Genomic DNA, 8,654 nt, shown 5'->3' with positions numbered 1-8,654 from the left:
GCAAGTCAGCATATTAGAATGATTTCTCAAGGATCATGTGACACTGAAGACTGAAAATACAATATATTTGTCACCACAGAAATAAATGAAATTTGAGATCCATTAAAATAGAAAACACTTATTTTTTTGTGCAAACTGTGTCATAGTATGGTAAAGTGCATAACTACATTATGCTGCTAAAATCATCTTTCTCCGTTGACAGCTGTCCAAAATTCTCATGGTTTCCGATCTAATTGTCTTCATAGCAACATATGAAGTATAAATAGAAGAAATTCAAATAATTCACAAAATGTTTAAAATGATCAAATTTAAATCATAATTATTTTAAAAAAATATTTTCCACATACGATAATTTATAAATGGCAACAAAATTGTATTGTCTTTACAATATTACACTCATTGAGTCTTATAGCAGCCTTTATATGATTGGTCCAATTAAATGCTAAAGTCTTCATTTGTCACACTTTAAGTGTCAATAATTGATTTTTTTAACAGTAACAAAACAAAAAAAAGGTGCTTCAAAGCTGCTCTTTCAAGATGGAAAACTTGGAAGCAACAAGTCATTGCCTCCTATTTTAAACTGTAAAGTGCCTAAAGAATAAAATAAATGAATTCATTTTAAAGTATGTTCAAACGGGCCACTTTAATACACATAATCTCCATTCCTCTATAGCACATTTGTGCTAATAGCTCCTAAATTCCTAAAATAACAAAGTAAAGCATTAAATGTAATTGTACGTGATTTTTTTCATGCTGGGATGTCATTACCTCAATGACCCCCTCATTGATACATGGCAGTTTGCTGGTCGGCATGTGATTTATGAGCCCGTTTTGTCTGATTGCCTCATAAAGGAGTCTTTTTCCCTCTGCCCATCTCAGCAGTGACCGACAATAAAAGAGAGCGGATGGCAGCTATTAAATAAATATTTATCCACAGGCTCCTCTACGGCTGTTCCCACTCCAGCAGTACATCTCAGTCTGAGATGGAAAGGACCAAGAAAAGTGAAGTAGATACTTTTTAATCAAGAGAGAAAGAAATGAGTGCAGCAGGATGTAACAAATACCCCCGTGCTGTGCTGGGCTGAGGAGGAGGCAAGAGCCATACGGTAATGAAGTGAGACAGGGACATGTATGGACAGGACAAATCACTTGGCTGCTCAGCCACGGTTCCCCTCTCGCTTTATCAAGGGCCATGCTTTCCACGTAATCCCCGCCAATCAATTACCCTTCACAGAGAAAGTCAATCAACCAACCCCTGTCGGCTATTCTTAGCCAGACCTGGGCTGAAGGTGAAAGCAGCTCCATTTAAGTTCAATGCCATGCGTGACTGGAGTCAACTGGGGTCCAAAATTGTGTTAAATCATAATATTTGGTGTACAAATAATTTGAGAAATAATTGTACAATTATTTTCTAAATAAAAAAAGAATATAGATAATGTTGCTTTTGAATCATCCTGGGATGTTTACTCACCACTTGTATGTCCATTCAAAAACTAAGATTTTTTATATTATATATATATATATATATATATATATATATATATACACACACACAGTATATAACTAAGATATACATGAAATTAATTAAAAAAAAACTAGTGACCTTTAAAATTCTGACTTGAGGTCACACTGAATTCTCAAATGCTTTGCTGAAGGCAAAACACACTCATCGAGTCGCTAATGATCACATTTCTGCAAAGTATGTTGCACTTCTGGCTTTTTTGGCTTTTCCATCTGCTGTGCACTAGAAAACAAATACTGGAGATACACATTAGACCCCTACAGCTAGCGTTCGTTGGGAGATGCTCCAATTTACTCTTCCGATGTTACAAGTGCTAATCTAATAATGACAGGGAGAAAAATTACGCCGCACTGGTTGTCACAGTGCCTTGAACCCAGAGGATTTCAGCTTTTGTGAATAAAGTGTGAGAGCCTGAAACAAATCCCTATTACATGTCATTAAGCGAATGAAAATGAGAAGCGTAGGGGGCAGAAAGAGAAGGAGGGATGAACGAGGCGGGTGGGGACACATTAAGTGGAGTTTAAAGATGAAAGTTTGTTCGGAATGTTTTCAGATAATCCTTCAACTCTCCCGCTAATCGGTCCGTACGGCTAAATATCTCAAAACCCTTTTTTTCCCATTCAAATCTTATTACAGAGTCCTCAAGTTCACTAGTTCTTCCTCAAGCAGTGGTTTTCAACTGGTGGGTTACAACTCCCCCCCCCAAAAGTATATTTTCTGAGGGGGAAAAAAAACAATGCTAACAGTGCAAATTATGCAATGCAACCAGCCATAAAATTAAAGTATAATTAGCTAAATAAATTAAATAAAGAGACTGTGTCCAATTAATTTTACAGTATTTTGTCACAAATTCAACTGTCACGTGGTAGAAGTTAAATTAACCACATTCCAAGACAGAGTAGTTGTGTGACAAGCCTTCACTGTCAAAAAGACTACATTAAATGCAGGTTTTTATATTTAAATTTTTCTGCTGTTCAAATCTTTTGAACTTCCTCTACAGTATCTAGAGGAAAAGTATCTAGTTTCCACAAACTATTAGGCAACTGTTTTCAACACTGATAATTAAGAAATGTTTCTTGTGCACCACATCAGCATAATTTCTAAATAGTATTTATATATAATATTAATAGATATGATTTTACAATATTACTGACTTTACTGACAACCAAATCAAGTGCCTTTGTTCTCAAGCCTTTCAGACAAATTTTTGCACAGAACATTTTACACCCGTCTCCGGTGCGTTTCCTCAGAACGCGTCTCTTAAAACTAATTTCCCTTCTCTGTTATTCCCTCCTTCCCAGAGCTCACAGGCTCCCCTGGAGCAACACAATTACTCTGATACCAACATCAGGCTGGAGCTGCAGACATCCATTGTGTGCTGCAGACACATATCTGCTGATGACACGTCCTTCTCACCGCAACACACACAGCTGTCCCTGTTCTCTCCCTTTCCCTCAGCCTGTCTCTTTCCATACGCATCTATTTCCTTTGTCTCTCCGCGTGAGTGTGTGTGAGTCTCTCTCTCTCTCTCCTTCTGTTATCTTCCCCTCTCTCACTCATTCCATCAATCGGTGAAGTCTTTAGTCATGTGCTGTCTATCATATCCGGGTCCCATTGAGAGAAATCGCATCCTAGCCATCTTTGTCAGCCAGACAACCTCGTGACCCCCAGGGAGGGTGGGAGAAAGCGAGAAATGTGTTTTTCGGTAAAGGTGGGGGGGTGGCAGTTTTTGTGAGCCAGTGATTTGTCAATGGAGCAGAGAGGAACTCAAAAAGTGCTGCTGTCGTTTCACAATTGGTGAAGGGTTTTCTTCATGTCTACCTAGATGGCTGAATTGAAAGACAAACAAGTGTGATGGATGTTGTTTCTTTAGGGGAAGCATTTTTGCCAATGCTTTCTCTCCCACCTCGCCACAGCTGGCGTGAGCCCATAGGGAGGGGTGGAAAACTTCTGTTATACATGGCAGACTTTTCTCAAGTATCCATTTAAAAACTCATACAGGTCCAATGATCTGGCAACCATTTTAGACTGACTAATGTCATTAGCCAAACGCACTGATCTCATGGCTGCTTCTTAATTCGCAGGAATCTAATAAGTCTAATTTGAGGCTCAAATGACCTGAGACAAAGTCAAGAGGATTTGGTAATGATCTGTACAATGGCTCTTGGTGAATGTTGAATTTGATTAGGTTTGTGATTTCGTTCGGGATTCAGATTGACGTTTAATCAAGACAGTTGGTCTGGACTGATTGGACACTCTTAAAATTATGAAGGGATTTGATTAACTTCCCCCTCCTATGTCTACTAACAGGTTTCAGTCAAATTGAATAGTACAAAAACCACTTTGGCTCTGATAACGTGTTCATTTTTTTTTCTAGTTCTTTGGGTTAACCGAGGGTGATTATAATGATCACCACAGTCACCATTAATCTTTTTCTTTTCACTCATGTGAAAGGATTCTTCGCCACTTGACATTCTCTTTTGCATCAATATGTGGGTCTGGCCAACAATGCGACATATTATCAGCTTCGAAGTGGCACAGAGCTGCATAACATAAAGAGCATAAAATGTCAGTCACAAAAGTAAACTTTCACTAAATCAATAAACCAACCTGTTTATTTGCGAATTGTTTCAGAATTGCATGGCCGCTTTAATACCACTGCTTTTTGAAGTGAGTGAAATACCACACGGAAGTTTATGCAATCTCCTCACATCTCTGCGAAGGAAGACAATAAGGGGAAGGTGTCAGAAAGCCATCAGCGCATGTTTTTATGCGAGTGCGTTCTGTCTCTTCTGCATTATGGGTAATGGCGAAAGGAGAAAAGCTTCAGATTAGCTTCATGCTCCACTAGAAACATACTCTGTCTTATCGAGGACCGGACATTTTTCATCTGCGCTTTCAATTTATTTATCGTTTCAAACAACAACAACAACTCATGCAAATGAGAGACCGAAAGTTCTGTTCAGCACATTTAATAAATTGTGCCCTCAGCAACAGAGGCGCTTGTCCCGCAATGAGAGTAGCTTAGGGCTAGATTACTCATACAGGCTGTTATATTGTGTCACTGACAGCAGAATATTAGTGTTTCAAGAGAATCCCACACAAGTTTTTAGTGCTTTTACACATAGAAAATAATGGAAATGGTATGTTTACTCATGGCTGTATTATTTTATAATATCATCGTTTATTTTACAACACACGACAACATGGTTCATTTTTACTGCAAGACTTGATCTGCTTTCAAAACTATCCTGTGAAGCCATTCAGTTATGTAAAATACAGGATGAATGCCTTTTAAATATAGAAATTATTATTTTACCTGTTCAGTCTTAAAATATGAAAATGCATCATACAAATATTTGGTAACACTTTAGTTTAGGGACCAATTCTCACTATTAACTAGTTGCTTATTAACATTTGTTCTTTGTTAGTACTTATAATAAAGCACATATTAATGCCTTATTGTACATGACCATATTTTAGATCAATAACTACCATAATAACTTATAAGCAGCAAATCAAGTCATCACTAATAGTTGGCTGATAGTAAGAATTAGTCACCAAACTGTGACCATATATTTTTACACTGCTATAAAAATAAGTATTAATTGTTGAGAGCAGCATATGCTTATTTTTAATATATAAAATAGATATGAAATATGCATATGCTGAATATATGCCTATGCTAAATATAACTAAGCTATAAAATTAAAAACCATGATAATCTCAGCAAACAGTGAAAGTCATTCACTGTAATATTTATTGTGAAAATGTAAATATAATTAATCTCAATAAAAAAAAAAACATGAATTACACCTATTAATTAAATGTTATATTCATAACAAACAAGAATTTTGCCATAGACAAAGTTTTTTCAAAAGTTAGTGAACTTGGTTACTATGGAAACAAAGGTGTCAGCTTTAGATATGAGACATGTCAAATGTTAATATGCCAAATATCATTGTGTAAACATCACCTGCAAGCAGTATTTTTATTGTGTCATTTCCCATCAAACTTTAATTCTGTTAAACTTGTGTGGGGAAAAAAAAAAAATTGATGTATAGCTAAGATACAAAAAATACTGGCAACAAAATTATCCATATTAAGACAAAATTGTCATAATTCCAAAAAAAGAAAAAAAAAAAAAAAATGGAGGAAATGTTAATGACGTTTCAGAAACAAAAATGTATTTGTCAGTATTACCAACTAACTATGTACTATATGTACAGCATCAGTGTCCCTTTTACTGCTTAGGAGGTCAATCCTTACTAGGTCTACAGGTTCTCTTTTTTTTTTTTTTTTTTTTTACAAGTTTAGTAAGTCAGCAACTGATTCACAGCTTTACAAATCATGCAACATACACATCACCGTCAGCACCACAAACTCTGAGCATTTGTACTAAAAGTGTCAACACTGCAAACACGCTGAATAAAATAACAAGATTGCTGCCCATGAGTGTGAATATACATTGGTTATTAGACACCGAGATAGAAAAGATTGACTGAAATTCATGACCCAAGTCAAATCCCTGTTGGTATATATAGCCTGAACTAATCCCTCCCACTATCTCTGAAATGATTGGTTGGGTCATGGGTCTGCAAATAATGATTGGTCACATGCTGTTGTTTATCTGCAAGGATCAGAGCAGATTTCAACAGAAGTCTAAGAAATAGACAGAAGTCAAATAGGAAAGAACATTCTAGATGGACACTGTACACGTGACATATGAAGATTTGTGTTTTTGTTATAATGAACTGATTTATAGACATGCTTTTTTAAAAGAAAAACAACACTGGTGACCTTATATTAACTCTACGGTTATAACCAGTGAATGAAGAATAAAGCTTAGATTTGTGACAGAGGATGTTTTAAAGGACTGCCGAAACATTACAAATGCACTCAACATTGGTTGAGGTGCATTATGGGATTGAACGACTACACTCGATTATGTTAACTATGGTTTCGGACAACACTACAAACTGCTGTCCCCTCGAATAGTGCTCTGTATAAGTTTCGCTGGACCTTAATCATCCTAGTTGTCAATAATCAAGGGTTTTAGATGCATACTGACACCTAGTGGCCTGGATGCATTTCATTTATTAACTAACTGCTATTTTGTGCCTTTTCTGTTTTTCTTAATCTCATACTACACAAATTAAATGGAGATTCTTGGATTCAATCTCAACCCATCCCATCCCAGCCCAGCTTTTTCTATTAGACTGATACATTAAGGGTCTTCATCTTATGCGTGTACATCATTTTAATGATATTTCCCAAAGTGCTATTTATTATTTTTTTTTGTGCAACTTTTTAATTAGCAAAAAATTACTGTGCGCTTTTAATACATCAAAAAAGAGAAGCACACCAACAACCAAATGCCATGCTAAAGAGCACAAAGACTCTAAATGTCTAAAAACCATTTATAGTTAAACTTTATTTTCAACATACTGTATAGATTCCCACAATCTGTATTAACTAATAAGGACTAAAACATCGGACATTATGCATTAAACAACACTGCTTAATACAATCTCACCCTCTGCTCTCCCTTTCTCAAGTAGCTTTTCAGTCCTTAATTTATTATGAGCTCTAATAAGCCCCTACACTAGTAAAGATTTGCTTGTTATACGCTCACACTAATAGGGAAAATTGAGAGAAATTAATTGTAAAGAAGTGGGTGCTAATTAAAAGATAGTGTTGTGGAAGTGAGAAGAGGCTTTTCCGCATGCAGCGTGTGCAACAGCAATACGTCTGTTCGCTCTGTATGGACTGACGCGAGGACAAACGAAGGAGGAGAGGCGGGAAAGATGGAACCGGAGAGGAGATAAATAAAGGATTGATGTAATAGGAAAAGACATCCAGCTCTGACAGTAGCGATAGAGAGAAATGGAGTGTGTGCATGCGGATGTGCGCATGATGTGATATTTGACTGCAGTGTTTTGTCAGTTTAAAGCAGGCGTTCACCCCTCATTCTCTCTGAGATAAAACAAAAGGATCACCTGTCTGTGGTAGACTGCTGACGGCTACCTCCCACGATATGGACCATAATTCTCTCTTTTTCACACAAATAGGGTAAGATGGGCTAAGATGCCCCCCAGGGTAAGGTCTCTCTCACTCTACAATTTTTCTCTTGACCATAGATGTCACTATACTGTTGAAAAATGTTAGTAATACATTTTTAAAGAAAAAGACTTGCTACAGTAAAAACCTGCTAATTTGTTAACTGCAAGTTACTTTTCAAATAAACTCTGAAAACACTGTAAATGTTTAACATTGCATTATGTAATTGTACTGAAAAATACTGTAAAATGTATGTTTTTTGCCAGTAAAAACTATGAATTACCAAAAAAGAAAAATATTCCCAGCCTAACATGACACGACATGATTATATTTTATATAAACAATACAGTTTCTTCTAATTTTGTTATCCGTAATGTACAATGGGGTGTTTTGTGTTGCATTTTCTATTGTTTGGATGATTATTGCATTATTTAAATATTATATGTTATGTTTTAATATATATTGGCCACGTGTGATGAAAATGACACTTATGTAATGGTATCCTGTAATGCCAGAAATACTGTAACAGTATTTAGTGTATTTTTTTTTTATTATTATTATTATTATTATTATTATTATTATTATTATTAATCTTGCCTTGGGCCTGTTGCATATTGTTGGTGTTTGCATTATTCAATTAAAACTCTTAATGAAAAATTATTTTTGAATTATTTCAATTTTACATTTCAAATATCATTATCAGTTCTCATAACCTTCAGGCCAAATAAAATGAGTGGAAGTTTTTATTCTGAATGTTTTTTTTTTACTTATTTAATTATTAAATGTAACATAATTCTAAACATAGAATGTTGAATTTGATATATAAAAAAAAAAAAAAAAAAAATGTATTTTATATATTTTTTTATTAAATTTATTCTAAATGCATATTACATAAATGACACCTTTTCAAGAAAAAAAAAAAAAAAAAAAAATGTATCAGATTTATTAAACGTATACAAAAATCAGATAATTGGAATAAATCTACCCAGAGGGTCCTATAACCCTTTTTACCTGTAAATTAGCAAATGTGTCACTTTACTTCCCTTTATAATATCCTGTACATGAAATATGT

The sequence above is a fragment of the Barbus barbus genome, assembly GCF_936440315.1.
Source record: "Barbus barbus genome assembly, chromosome: 12".
Taxonomy (NCBI): Eukaryota; Metazoa; Chordata; class Actinopteri; order Cypriniformes; family Cyprinidae; genus Barbus; species Barbus barbus.
The sequence above is the reverse complement of the archived record's forward strand: the minus strand, read 5'-3'. Positions refer to the sequence as shown.